The sequence below is a fragment of the Crotalus tigris genome, unplaced genomic scaffold (genome assembly GCF_016545835.1).
Source record: "Crotalus tigris isolate CLP2741 ecotype Arizona unplaced genomic scaffold, ASM1654583v1 scf7180000017961.1242950, whole genome shotgun sequence".
Classification (NCBI taxonomy): Eukaryota; Metazoa; Chordata; class Lepidosauria; order Squamata; family Viperidae; genus Crotalus; species Crotalus tigris.
Genome location: NW_024096745.1, coordinates 892,336 through 908,472, shown reverse-complemented (window position 1 = coordinate 908,472; position 16,137 = coordinate 892,336).

Here is a 16,137-nt window from a genome sequence, read left to right as displayed (position 1 = left end):
AGCTTGGAATGGCCATACATATCAACAGAGTAGGTAGAGAATGATGGTTCATCTATAGGTTTAGGGTTAACCCTTAACTCTTGACATTCTGCTGTTTTCTCTGAATAATTTATTCTTCTTGCCTAGACTGTTGAAACCTGAATATTGTCTTTATCTATATTGTATGTCCTCATACAAACATCAGTAACTTCAGCAGAAGACTCTTAGTTAGTTATATATACTGTATAAAATAAGGTCTCTTCTTGCTGGCATTCCAGGTGTGGAATGTTCTCTTTAGATAATATTATAGTTTATGACTGTGTGCTTTGAAAAAAATAACATCTCCCTCTATTTGTTATGGGTTCCTGTGATTTTCGAGGCTGAGAAGGAGACCCTAATCTGTAGTTCAGGACGCAAGTGATTACCCAGTCCCTGTAAATGGTAAGCCAAACCTAGGAGGGTGGCTGTTAATTCAAACAGCAAGGAATCAGAGCCTGACCTTGGAAGAGTGCCAAACTTTGAATCACACCACCAGCATTAGAAGGCTGAGCAACTAGAGACCTGCAGGAACCCCTGAGAGTAGAGGGCTAGCTTGTTTCATTAGGGAAAGCCAGAAACTCTGGGTCTAAGAATGTACTCCAAACTCCGACCCTTGCTGAAACAACTCTTGGTGTTCATGAGATGTTTTGTCCTTGTTCTTAAAGAGGCACAGTAGCTTAATATCTCCAGAGATGGTCTGCTCCAGTGGTTCAAATCCTAGCACTGTATGGTGGGTTGAGTTCCCATCACTCACTTCAGCTTCTGCCCACCTAACAGTTCAAAATGTGAGTAGATAAATCGGTACCACATTGGTGGGGAGATGAGCTGCCACTTCATGTAGTGGTTAGAATTCTGCCAGCACTGAAACTTCCTCATTTTGATGCCCATTTGCATGGCAGCTTTGGTGGATGGAAAGGGTCTTGGATGACATGCAAGAAGAGCTTCTTTCTTTCTTTCTTTCTTTCTTTCTTTCTTTCTTTCTTTCTTTCTTTCTTTCTTTCTTTCTTTCTTTCTTTCTTTCTTTCTAGCTTACCTTCTTGTGATGCACTATGGGAAGTGCTCCGGTATGTACCTGACAGAGCTGGTAAACAGGCAGCCAAATAACTACTTTGCATTAGCTTTGTAGTCTCCTGGATAATGTAAAATGCCATGGACTAAATAAAATGAAATAAAATCCCTTTTTCTGTGAATGAAACTTTGACTTAATTTTGAGGCTGGATTTTGTAGGTTTCTTTGGCTCTAAATTCACTGCCTATTGTTGGATGACCCAGTGTCCTGCTTGCATTGCCTTCAAACAGCCTTGTATCACTGACATGTATCATATAGCAAGAAACTTGACTTTTGTATTTTTAGGCCTTTGTTGTTCTTTATCAAATAGCCTGGCTCATTTTTGCCACAAAAGGCTTATAACAGGCCAATTAAAACTCACAGACATGTAAAATCCTTACTTTCTTTATCTCAGAAATAGAATTTATAAAGGACACTATTAAGGTTAGAAAAGGTAATTGTTTCAACCTTTCATGACGGGATTAAAAAGAGCCATTGAGTGGCAACCATCACTCTGAAAAACTCAGAAATAGGTGTACTAGTTTTCATGTACATAGAGCATGAAAAGTTTTCATAAGAGTTACAAAATGAATTCATACCTTACTAGCTGCCAACCTAATTCATTATGTACTGCAGTAAATCACTTCAGAAATATTTTTGTTCAATGTAAGGATATACAAAATAGCTCTCACTACTAATGGTTGCCTTTTCTCTGGGAATTTAATTCTGATGCATCTTTTTCTTTTTGAATTGCTTTAAATAAAATTGTCAAATATTTATAAAATTTATTTCTGGAGTAGCTCCAACCAATAAACAGGCAGGAGCCTTGTATTATTAGCCAACGGGTAGTTGCAATTATGTTACCTTTTAACAAATATCAGAGCAACATGCTCTTGATATGTATGAGTTGTTTGCTTTTTTAATATATTCTTCTTATACAAACCCTCTGAGCTGAAGTTCAAATCCTTTTAAGAGGTATTTGGAACAATCAAACCTGCAACAAAATGTGATTTTATTATGCAGTTTTTTTATTTTATTAAAACAGAGTGGGTCACCTTGATACATAAATAAAGGAAACCCGATTGTCAAGAAATTTTTCCTCATGAAGTTCGATTAAGTGCTTAAATCATAATAATATTTGTTATTAAATAATCATATTATATTTACTATAGTTTACTATACTTAAAAACTGAAAATCAGCCTGTAGGTATGCTTCACAGAGAACAGACTAATGTCAACTTTCCTAACCTAGAATTCCAAATCTTTAAAGAAATATCCCTTAGATTACAATACTGACATACAGTAGTTATTAAATGTCTTCTTTTAAATGTTTATATGGCATTTAAGTGACATTTATCTCAGATCTCAATTGTTCCTCAGACAGCTTCTCTGTAGTCTTTTGTGACCTCTGTCTTAGAGAGTACGTATTGTTTCCAAGTCTCCTGGCATTTGAGACTCCTGCTATAGGGGTTCTTACAGTGGACGAGGTAGTGATTCTCCCTGTATAATTAAATCCATACTCAAGGTCAGAGTTCTCTTATTAAGCCATTAAAAGGGGGGAAAAAGAAAAATTGCTGGCTGTCTATGACCCCAGGCACTATGTTGCATTTTTCAAAATGAAATTATTTGACAGGGAAAAGAACAGTTGCACTACATGATAATTGCTTCATTTCTTCTTCATTTTCCATAAGTTGTTGTGTTTGTTGTGTGCCAATTATTATTTTATTTAAACATTCAAACTTTTGAAGTATGGTACAAGTGGTAATAAATTTACAACAGAAATTAACAGATGTCTCTTTGACTATTGTTTGAGAAGCTAGATACCTGAGCGTACAATAGTGCAGTAGCTGGCTGTAGGTAAGCAATATAAATTATAGTATAATTGTACATAATATATAATGAAATAGCCTTAAATATTCATGCCAGAAGAATTTAAAATGCTTATGAAGAACCATCTTACGACTATTTTTATCTTTGGAAAAACTATTCTGCGCTTTATTTCTCTATCAACAGAATGGCAGCACTTCAGCTCCTCAAACAGCACGGGCAGTCCTCAAAATACAATCATTTGTTGAGCAACTGTTCAAAATTACAAGGGCCACTGAAAAAGTGATTTACAGCTGGTTGTCGCACTTATAACTGTTGCAGTATCCTCACTGTCACAGTTGGCAACTGGCATTATTTACAATGGTTGCAGTGTCCCGGAATCACATGATTGTCATTTGCAATCTTCTCAGCCAGTTTCCAAAATGCAGTCAATGGGGAAAGCTAGATTAGCGTAACAACTGTATGATTTACTTAACAACTGCAGTTTAAAAAATGGCAGAAAGGTTGTAAAATAGGGGTGAAATTCATTTATCAACCATCTTGCTTAACCACAGAAATTTTGGTTCCAATTGTGGCTGTAAGGATTATTTGTATAGGAATAAGGAGAAGCACAAATTTGTGATATTTTTTTCAGGCAGAATCTGACAGGGAAGTTACATTTCTACTACTGGAAAAATTAAGGCAGTAAGATTTAGTCTCTTATTTTTTGCTATTGTGGAAAAAGACTAGTTGTCCAGATTTGTTACTCCTAGTTTAAAGCAGAGATGGACAACTAGTCTAATTTAATGTGACTTTCAGCCCAATTACAAAAAAGTATTTACAACCAGATGAGTCTATCCTGTTGCAAAAAGAAGAGGGAAGGAATATTAAGTATTAGAAAGAAAGGGAAAGGGAAAGAAAGCCAGAAAGGAGGGGGGAAAGCAGAATAGCTTCAGTCAGATGTTTAGACTGGATTTGCCATTTTTAATCAACCTATTGTGTCCTTCCCAAAGACCTGGGATAGGCAGATGTTATTTGCTGGTGTTACAGGTATCGTTGCAAGATGTAGGCTGTTCCAAATAAAGCTGCCTTTTGAAATGGATTGATGGTAATTTTGACAATGCCGATGGTGTCCAAGTGGTGTTTTGGGAAGGCACCTATTACTATTGGCACTATCTTTACTTTCTTTTGCCACAATTGTTCTGCTTCTATTTGCAGGTCTTTGCATTTCTTTGTATCTTCTCCAGTTCTTTCTCTTCTATTCCACATCAACTATCCAGACCTTTTTGTTTATTATTGTTTTGTAAAAGAAACAATGTTTTCTGCCTCTGCCTATCAATTGCTTAAGATCTGTTCACTAATAACCAGTGGTTTAAATTACAGTATGGCATGTGTAAAGAAGCCATTGTTCAATCCATGGGTTTTAATTTTTGTTTATAAAGAAGCCAAGGTCAAAACATGGATTTTGATTTTGTTTTGCTTGGATAAACTTTAAGCATAGTTAAGACTAACTAGAGTCCAGAACAGAAGAAAATAGAAGCACAACATGCAATTAGCTGAAACTGAAATGAATGCTTCCTTTCTTCTTCCTGAAGTTATAATAATGGGAGAAGATTAAAAAAAAATGGAGGGCAGGAGTTCAAGGTTTGGTCATGTAGCACTGAACTACAATTAGTTATTGTGGCTAATAACAGTTTTAATTGGGCTGTATTGTGAGAGATGAACTGGTCACGAAGCATAGAATAATTTATGGGAACAATGAAGGAAGGATTGAAAATTTACATTTGTGAATGGTAGTCAAATTACTTATTGTGCCTATGTTTCAGCAAATTACTGCCTTGTCTTCTCCTCTCCTCTCCTCCTCTCCTCTCCTCTTCTCGTCCTCTCTCTTTTCTTTATTTTCTATATGACTGTTTTTTCTTGAAAAGTATTTCCCATTAAATCTCAGGTGCTTAGATTGTTTTGCTAAAGTTTCAAGACTCTGCAATGTGATCAAGAGTCTGGTGGATTCACAGAATTGCTAGGGAACATGGTAAAATTTCTTCCCCCCCCCCCTCCCCTTTTTTGGTGCCTTCAAATCAATCTTGGCTCCTGGTGACTATCTGGAAAAGTCCCTACAGTTTTCTTGCAAAGATTTCAGAAGTAGTTTGCCACTGCCTCTTTCTCCCTAGGATTGAGACAGAGGGGGAACAGAAGCCCAAAGTCCAAGGTCACCCAGCTGGTTTTGTGCCTAAGGCAGGATTAGAACTCCTAATCTTCTGTTTCTGGCCTCATGCCTTAAGCTCTACATCAAACTGGTTCTCAGGTAGCACACTGCATCTCACAGTTTTTTAATCCATTGAGTCATTTTTAGTTCTAACTAAGATGAGTAATCTCAAAATATAAAGAGAGGACCTGGGAGAGCAATGCTGTATCTCATCATCATGTTCCTATATATATATATATATATATATATATATATATATATATATATATATATATATATATATATTGCATAGAAGGTAGGAAATATAGACCTTTTCTATCCACCATTGCTATCCTGTCCTTGGATTAAAATTCTTAAGACTGAATGCTGTAAATGTATTGGCAGTGTTTATTTATTTATTTTATGTATTTATTTATATCCCACCTTTAATATGTTCTCTGCTGCATCCACTCACTCTTATTCATGAAATATGAAGACAAAAAAGGAGAAGGAAAAGAACTAAAAACCTATTTTCCATTCCCATCTGTAGCAGTTATACTCTGAACAACAGAAGAGATCTTGAATTAAATAGTTTGACCTGAGACTTAATTCAATTTGATAAGAGTACAGCAAAATCCTTATGCTAGGTTGCAGCATACAGAACCTTATACCTGTAGTTCATGAATTTCTTTAAAAAAAAATACAGATACCTTCCAACAGAAGAATGTGTTTGATTTTGTCTGAAAGCCTTAACATTCTGAAAGTGCTTGCAATTTTTCGAAGAGCACTTGTATTCATTTTCCAATTGCATTATACAAATTACCTGAAAGAGCAAGCAACTCAAGAGAGTGTTCAGAAAATCACCAGTATAAAAACCAGCATTTGGCATTGACAAAAGCTAAGATGGACATTCTGCTCAGCATAGATGCTATGCTGGAGTCAGTATGGATACTCAATTGTCCTTAGTGCCATGTTGATGTTGTTGATGATGATGATTTTAAATTTCAAGGTTTTTTGTTGCAATCACAAGTGAAGAAAGAATTGAGTGTTGCAGTCCTGATGAAAACTGCCCCTCTTGATACCTTAAGGGTTTTTTTAAAAATCTATTGTTATGTTTTGAATTAAAGATAGAATTAAACACATGTGTAGTTAATAGGCTAGCAGTTAGATCCTTATTTGCTGGTAGAAAATTCTCAGCTAATGATAAGATTGGTAGTTCTTATTAAGACTGGACATTATTTCATGGCTTCACTGATATTGTTGGGCTCATTCCTATTTCATATAACAAGACACACCCTTGACTTGATCTTTTGCTCAGGAAAGATAACGAGCTGGCTATGGAGGATCAAGATAAAGATTTAGATTATAAAAATTCCTAGTTCTGCAATGGAAAGGCACTTTTTAGAAAACAGTGCACAAACCAGAATGAAATTTGAAGGTTTTTCTAACTGCTCTGAGGAAATTTCCTGTCACTTCTGTGAAGAGTTGTGTCAAAGTGATATTCTACAATAAATACAACACTGTTTTTAAAGCAAAAGGAAAAAAAAATCAGGGCTGATCAAAGTTCAGCTGACTTCGTCTGAGAGGACAATTCAGAGCACCACCCATTTAGCATTTAGGGTGCATGATGGGATGAAAGATGCTAAAGTGTGATCTATAAGTTAAAAGTCTTTAAAAGCAAATTTATTAAAGTGTCTGTAAGTTGTTACAAAATGTAATTTATTTATTTGAGATTTTTAAATCTCACCTTTATTAATGTTATAAATAAGCCAACATGGCAAGCATACCTAATATTCCTTCTTTGTCCTATTTTCCCCTAAAAAGCAGCCTGTGAAGTGAGTTGGGCTGAGAGAGAGTGAATGGTTCAAAGTCCCTCAGCCAGCTTTTATACCTAAGGTAAGACTAGAATCCACATTCTGGTTCCTTAACTATCAGACCAAACTGACTCTTTGGCAGTGACAATAGCTTCTGTTATGAGAAATAGTTACAGCAAACGTCAGACAGATAAGGAAGAAAGGATAATAAAGAATAATTATATCCCTTCCCAAATGCAAAAGAGTTGGCTGAATGCAGTTGAAGGCTGGGAGAAAATATTAACTCATAGAACATCTCTATAAAAGAAAGCAGCTAAGCTAAGATAGTTCATGAAACATGGTTGTGCGGATGCCAAAATGAAAGATTAGGAAACAAGTATGTGATTAAAGTGGCCAATGGTGATTTGATCACAAACCTTACCTGGATTTGAGAAGGATCAGCCAATTCTTAAATCTAATACTTTCACTATTTACAGCAGGCTTGTCAAACTGCTGGCCTGTGGGCCGGATGCATTATGCTGAAACTGCACCCACCCCATTGCCGGCATCACATGATGTCACGAGTTTGATATGCCTGATCTACAGAATTTGTGCATAGAGACCAAAACTTATTTTTCTTCCTTTTTTTGGTGCAGTTGCTGTAGTGCCAAATACAGCAAATCAACAATTTAAAGTTGGAGCTTCATGGAGATTCTTGAAATGGGAGACAGCAAATAGCAATAGCACTTAGACTTATATACTGCTTCATAGCGCTTTACAGCCCTCTCTAAGCAGTTTACACAGTCAGGAAGGATGGAAGGCTGAGTCAACCTTGAGCTCGTGAGAATCGAACTGCCGAACTGCCGGCAGCCGGCAGTCAGCAGAAGTAGCCTGCAGTACTGCATTCTAACCACTGCGCCACCAGGTGACATGGTTCCGAAAGAAAGCAGATTTTCAAAGAATTTTGAGGCTTTTTCCTCTAAAAGAATCTTTTATTATTCTGCATAGCTTCGGCACTAACAAAGTTAAGCCAGAAACTGAATCCTCCCTCCCCCAAGCATCTGTAACAAAGCATAACTCACTCCTTCATTTTACAGTCATCAATCACATTCTCCAATTAATGTGAAGTGTGAGGTGCCCCTCCCGTTGCAGCTGAGCTGACCATGGCCACACTGTGCCCAGACATTGTTATGGTTAACTTGCATACTTTCCCATCCCTTAAACTACTACTATCTGCCTTAACTCTAGAAATGCTATATGGGCTAAATAAAACAAGTTTGCTTCTTCATATATGGCAAGCAAGAACATCCGATGTTAGCAGTCTTGACACCAGGGCTCTGAGATTGAGACTGAACTGTCTATGTGCATTGGATGAATACAAATCCAACCCAAAGTGCAGTGAGATTGTTTACAAGCACAGTCCTAACAGAACACCAAAAATTTCCCAGCATTCCAACCCCAACCCAAGAGAATCCATTTTTCACCCCATGTAATAGGACCCAGGTTACTTTTCATTATCTGTCTGGTCTTCTAAATCAGCTCATATCTGTTTTTGTGCAGTTCATCTCCTCAACAGCACCAAGTTAGAGCTCATATCTTCAACAGCATTGAGTTGCTCAACTTCTAGATGCTTGCAAATTACATGTTCTTTTTTAAAGACCATTATAATGATGGATATTTATAATGAGTAGAGAAATGACCCACCTGGCCTTGTACTTTTCTAAATTGTGAGCATTTTTCTCCTTGGAGTTGCTTTTACAGTTTTTTTTTTATTATTTATTAAAGTTGCTTTTGAATATGCTGAAGAGCTATTACCAATTAGGGCTCTGAATGTACAAACTAATCCAACTGCAATATTTTAAGTGATTATTTTTTTTTAAAGAATCAGCTTGTTGCAATGATTAAGGAATTGGTCTAGGCCTGGGAAAGGCCATCCTCAGCCTTGGGAACTCATTGGGAGACTTGGGCTAGTCACTTTCTCTCACCCCAAACTACCTCATAAAATTGCTGTTGTGGGGGAGAAAATGAAGATTTACATATATGGAGTTCTTGAAAGAAATCTAGACTATATACCTAACAAATAAGTATTTATTTTTGTTTTACGAAAGAAAGATTTTGCCACATATGAAATTCTCTCTCATATGTATTCTCACACAGCACATTTTTACAATCCCTAGGTAGAACATACTGGAGAAATGGCTTTAACATAAGTCAGATTCAATCTATTCCTGCTCACTTAAGTTTTTTTTTTTAAAAAAAAAAAAACAATAACAACAACAATCTATGACTGTATTTAAAATAATAAAGAAATGGTGTAAGCCTAACCTCAAGCTGAATAGCCTTGTCATATTTCATCCCTTCATTTAAATTCCATTCTAACCAAAGCACAGAACTGTTTACCTTTGTCTGATGGTTAATTCCCTAAATTTATGTGGAATCATGTACAGATGCTCTGGAAACTGGCCTGGAAAAGCATGGCATTTTAATTGATCCCAGAGCTTCTTCCTTCATGGGCCCCTCTGAACAGTCTGCCATTGGTTCCAAACTCTTTCAGCTTGGTTGCTTAGCCACTGGCAAACAGCCAATCAAGGTGCAGAAATGCTGGGAAGGGAAATAACCTATCATGTTAAAAAAAAAAAGGTTTTGCAAACACCAGCAAATCAGAGCACAGTATGAAATCTTGTTAAAGGAGGGTATGATAGATCGCTTGAATGTTCACAGCGATTTAAGCTGCGTGCCATGGTTTTGAGTGGGAAATTATAAACTACTTGGCATACATGCAAGGAAACAATTTACAGGCTTCACCGGATTCTGAAAATAACATTTATCTCATTTGTAATGAAGCAATGACTTATCAGTTATTAACATTTCCCACATCAAAATATTAGTCTGGAGAACTGGAGACTTTGCTTGTCTCCCAAAATGGGAAATAAGAGTTCATTAGGTACAGATTCTGCTTCTTATGTTTCACTAATAAATTTTCAGCAATGTGACATATTCTGTAAACTTAACTTTCCCATTGTTACTGTGAGTCTGTATAGAATGTGCTTGTGTAAAAGCCAAGGAAGCTCTTAGCTGTTGTGGGAGAAATGTCCACTTTAGTAAGAAAGCCAAGCAGTTGGAGATAGCTGAAACAATAATCACTGGGCTTCTTACAAAAGGAAAACAAAAGAGCCTTGAACCAAGTAAAGAATAACATACATACATATATACATACATACATACATACATACATACATACAGTATATATGCATGTATGTAAGTCTCTGTCTCTGTCTCTGTCTCTGTCTCTCTCTCTCTCTCTCTGTGTGTGTGTGTGTATAACCCATATTCCACTTTCACGATATAAAAATGAGTTGCCTTCCTCTATAGGCATCAGATAGAAGCTATGATGATATTATTGCCCATCATAAAGTAGGCAAATGATGCAATTTGTACCGGATACAGCACAGCATACACAACACCATTTCCATGATTTACATAATGCCTTTAGTGCATGAATCCAATCAGTTATCTCCTCCCCCCCTCTATGCTTACCCATGCCCCAGTTTTAATGCACATAAGAAAACACTGATATTCCAAAATGCATACACATTTGTAAGTGGGTATGCCATTTTATTTTTTTTTATAAAACACCAGCATTTGACATTGAACAGTTAAAGTTATTCAGGTAATCTTTGACTGATAACCCTAACTTGGACCAGAACTTCTGTTACTAAGTGAGGTAGGTAATTGTTAAGTGAATTGCACCCAATTCTTTGATCTTTTTGCTGTAGTGATTAAGTGAATCACCATGGCTGCTGAGTAAATCACCATGGCTGTTGAGAAGTGAATCTGGCTTCCCCCACCCATTGACTTTGCTTGTCAAAAGCCATCTAGGAAAGTTGAAAAACATCACATGTCCCCAGGACACTATAACCATCATAAATACATTTACAAAGCACCCATGTTTTGATCATGTGTCTATGGGAATGCTGAGCGGTTGTAAGCTTGAGGACCAGTTATAAGTCCCTTTTTAAAGTGCCATTGTAACTGTGTTGTTGTTGTTGTTGTTGTTAATTGCGAAGTCGTGTCCGACCCGTCGCGACCCCATGGACAATGTTCCTCCAGGTCTTCCTGTCCTCTACCATCTTCTGGAGTCCATTTAAATTCACACCTACTGCTTCAGTGACTCCATCCAGCCATCTCATTCTCTGCTCTGCTAAAACTGTAAATCTCTTTAAATATTGCTTATAGTCACTAAATGAATGGTTGTAAGTTGAGGACTACAGTAGTGGCCAAAATTGTGGAAATCTTTTGGGAATAGCGTACAGTAGAAATGCCATCTTTGGTTAAGTTTCCACCAATTTTTCTTCTAATTTCTTTATAACTGTAGCCTTGTTCACTTAATAATACTATTTTATATCACTTTCTGGGCAACCAGTCAACTCTTTGCACCAGTACTTTAATTTTATTACGTTTTACAAGCTCACTAAATGAAAGAACACAAAAAAACCCAATGAACTTGACAGCGATCACATAATACACTGACAAATGTTCTCCTCTCAGCTTCAATACATGACATCAATAACTGAATCCTACTGTGATCTGAATGGCTCATTGCCAAAACAAGATGACACCTGATTGACTCTCTAAACACTCATGCTCATTGGTTATAATCAGATGAAGGAAAGTTACCTGATATCAACCTGAGCAAGTTGTGCTTCTTTTTTCTGCTTATTTGGCTATAACTTTTCATAGAATACAGTACAGATAATTGAACAAACTTTGTTGCATTACATTCTTGATTAAATTATCTTTCCATTGATATATAAATTTATGGTACTACTCCCAAAAAAGTGGTGTTATTAGCCATCAGATCTCAAAAATATACTTTTCCCAAAAGGTTTCCACAATTTTAGCCACTATTGTACCTGTATTATGATCCCACCCACATTTCCAATTCACTGGTTTCATGCCATAAAGGAGAAAGCTCGGGGATGAAATGTCTTTCTTTTCTTTTCTTTCTTTCATTCACAAGTTTTAACAAATGAAAACAATCAGATAAATAAACTCAGAGCCAGAAACCTCTAAAATTCTGAGCTGCTGGATTAATCCTAATGTCTCCTTAGTGTATTAAAAATATACTTCTCATCTACATCCATACTCTGCTAAAACTGTAAATCTCTTTAAATGTTGCTTATTAGGCCATAATTCTTTTTATTCCAATGTATAACTGTTACCATCCCCATTTTTGGAAGATTTTTTTTACTATTATTTTTATCTCAGGTTTATATTTAGCAGCATCCCAAACCTGATGCAAAGGCTAACCATAATACACTGTTTTATAAATGGATTGCTGTTGCGCTCTACAATACGCAGAAGCAGAAGTTTGATCCTAAATGGTGTTCATGTGTTCTAAAGTTCAGCTTTTGAAATGAAGAGAATGGAATTCCCATATTCAAGGTCATTGGTTTTTGTCAGCATGAAAGGTTGGATGGAACCAGCCAGCATGTAGAATCTTAAAGTATTATTTGGCTTACATCAGATTACTTCTCTCTTTTCCAGATGTTTCCATCTCTGGTTCCATAGAAAGGAGGAAGAATAAAGGTGTCTCTGTGTGTGCATGTTTAAGCCATATTGAGGAGAGTGAGATCTTTATTTGCTTGAATAACACCTAAAACTTTGGTCCTTCAAAATTCCATGGTATACTTTCATGAGTATATTCCGGAAACTGATGTATGCAATTAAAGAATGAAAGGTTTTCATTGCATTGAAAAGGATGAGCATTGCATTGGAAGGAAGTTGCTTTTGTGTTTTGTCAGTCTATTTCAAAACCACTTGTTTTGATCTGACGGGTGCTGGGACCTAAAAGTACACACCCCATATGCATCAACTCTGAATATCCCTACGAATTTTAGGAATTGGCACATGTTCCAATGACTCTCTGCCTTTGGATAGGCAGCAAACATCTTAAGCCAACAAGATTATAGAATAACAGTGTTGGAAGAAACCTTGGAGGTCATCTAGTCCAACTTGCTGGTCAAGCAGGAGACTTTATTCCATCCCAGACAAATGACTCTTCTTGAAGACCTCAAATGATGGAGCACCCACAACTTGTTTTGAGTGGTTGTAGTTTCATCAAGTTTAAGGCTCTGGTAACAAGGATGGTCATAGTGATGCTGTGACCCATGGACATTGCCAGAAATGAGCACCTTGGCTTGCAAGGACCCTAACAGCCACCACCATCAGGATGATGGTTCTTTCTGAAGAACATATCTCTAGAAGAAGCTACAAGAATAAGGATTATTTTTAGTCTTTGCTGCATCTGGAAAAGGGACAATTCATCCATGATTGATTCATGCTGGCCTTCAAAGGACTTTCAATGAGAATCACTGGTCTTCAAAAACCTTTGGGGAGAACTACCGGCCTTCAAAGAACCTCTTTGCTACTCTATTATCCTCATCTTTGGCAATAAAATGCATTCTTTGGAATTCTCATCTACTGATGTTGGACCACATGAAAGAGTCCGGTGGGAGGTCCTGCATGAACGCCATGCTCCATTTGCCATGACTCAACTTCCAAACAATTTTACCTGGATGACTGAGAATCTTCTTTGACATATCATCTCTGAACGCGTTTTTAAATGATTCAGACCGATTAGTAAGATAGACAGTCTAACAGAGGTGGTTTCTCTCCTATCATCATTTAAATCAGTTCTAAAGTGCATAGGATCCATGTCAGGATCAAATTTGTGGGTGAAAAATAAAAGATTTGTAGGCATCTAGTAGCTGAGTTGCTCTCTTGAGAACAAGGGGTGGAAAGGATAAAGAAATGACTCTAAACTGGGTTACCATCTCTTAAATCTAAAGCTTCCAATAAACTGAGCTACAATTTTTAAATTATTTAAATTGCAAAGTAAAATATCTTTACTTGGCACCAGGGCTTTTTTTGTCATAGAACACCCAGAACGAGTTCCGACACCTTTTTGGGATGGAACCTTGTAGGGTAGGCAAGGCAGGTTGTATGATGTGTGTGAGTTCTGACACCTTTTTTTTATTTTTTTTTACAAAAAAAAGCACTGCTTGACATCAACTATCAATGAGGTTAGACTCTCGATTTAAGATTTCTACTGTAAACCTTCATTTGAAAAACACGCATCACTTTGCAAAACACAAAGCACTGCTTTTCACCCAAGGCTACTGAACCTGACTCCTTAGAAGGAATTCTCCTGCAAGAAGAAACATATTTTATTCGTCTTGCTTTTAATCATGGTTTTATCTTAAACAGTTCCTAAATGATCAGGTTAATTCTGAATTTAAAACAACAACTCCTAAAAAGGGTTCCAATCAAACAAACAATGAAAGGCCTGCAATGATGGATCATCAAATTTGTTGTGTTTAATATATGGACTTTATTAGATTTGAACTAGTGTAACTGAAGCCCCCAATTTAGAGAGAATGAATGGAGAGAGGGAGGGAAGGAAGGAGAAAGGGAGAGAGAGAGAGAAAGAGAGAGGCAGAGAGAAGAGCAAACTCACAGAAACTGCATTTTTAAAAAACCTGTGGGGCTTTGTTTCTCATATTCTCATTTCCATTTGCATTAGAAAATTGTATCAGTTTTCTCATATACTCCTGTTTTATGCCAGTAACCCAGGAGGATTATCCACTTATTGCATTTCTTTTTTCTTTGTCTCCCTTAAACAGTTTTTTTTCTCCTCTATGTCACTGTGATATTGCAGAGAAGTGAAATAATTGGAATAACCTGATCTTTTTCTTTGTGATGTGTGCATGTGTTGGAGGGGGGGGGATAGATGTAGAAGGAGGGTGCTTTTGCACACTGACAAAACACCCCACACATTGATGTTTCACCAGCCATTTGCTTTATAAAATCCTCCAAGGAGCTGGACCATATGTTCATCTTATGTTCATGCTGCCAGTTTAATTTAACCCATCAGAGTCCCATAATTGCTTTGAGAAAGTAATTCATACATATTCTTGGCTGGCACACTAAATTCTATGAAACAATTAAGACATTCTTAGGTCTGAGAGACAGAAATGTTAGCTTATTGTTACATGTTTAAAGTCCACATTGTTCAAGATCCTGAAACACCACCATACCTTCTCCCTCCCTCCCCCAATTGCTCTGATGTGATTTCAGAATTACCAAAGCCAGGAATAGGCAAACAGATGCTTTCTACTACTGGCTAGGGCTGAGGGGAACTGTAGTCAAAAAATATCTGAAGTGCCACAATCTTCTTTCCATAGTCCATTTGTTTCTCTTGGAGTTTAGGTTTCTCACAAAGTTCTCCTAAACGAGTAAATTTTCTTCATTCAGTAGATTAATTTGAAGCTGGTCCCTATTAGTAAATCTCAGCTTCTGTTTGATTCTGGAAAATGAGTTAATAAGATTGCAAAGTAAGCCTTTGGACAGAACATATTTCTCTGTCCCCCCATAAAAAAAGCAATATTCAATCCCAGAAAATGGAGGTAGACTTGAACAGATGGCCCATTTCAAGAAAGACTATGTTTACATAAATGTGTTCCCATCCAAGGATAGCACCACTGGGCATCTATAAAGATCACATCAGAAGTTCTGCAGAAATTCTAATCCTGAGTTTCAGGATCACTTGCTCAATCTCCCACCCTACTGTCATTGATTATTTGCCTGTCTCTCCAATCATGGGCAAAGACAGGAGCAAGAGGAGAGAGAACAGGGAGACTGTTCTAAATGTGGAATTCAAACCAAAGCAGATGTAAATGTTTTTTATTGGCAAAATGTTCAACAAATCAGTCACAGTATGCTGCAAAGGTTTCTTCCACATTTGGGATTCAGATGTTGTTATTTCTTTCATCAGTTAGAGCACTTGTTCTGCTTAAGCCATGCCAATGCAATGACAGCAAAGTGTAGGCTATGAAATTAGCTGTAAGCAATTTGGGTTTAGTCAAATTCATCCCATGTCTCTCTCCACCAATCTTCTTACTATTTCCCCAGGAACTACATTCAGCTTGGAAGCTTGGATTTTGGCCAACTGGAGAATGTTTAGAAATACCTAAGCTAACTACCCAAGGTTTTTTTTTTCCATTTGCAAAAATCAACCAAGGTTTGACAAGACAGCCCAAAAGGTATAGAAAAACTCCCTAGAGTTGTTTCAGTGGAATTATTTCAAATACCCTTCAACTACCAGATCTCCATCTGCTAAAGCAAAGGTAATCCAGAGTATATCCTGACATGTGAGTGAGGTCATGTATCAACTAACACATGGGACCTGGAAAGCATGAAAATCTGAGTCTTAACTAGCAAAGGTGA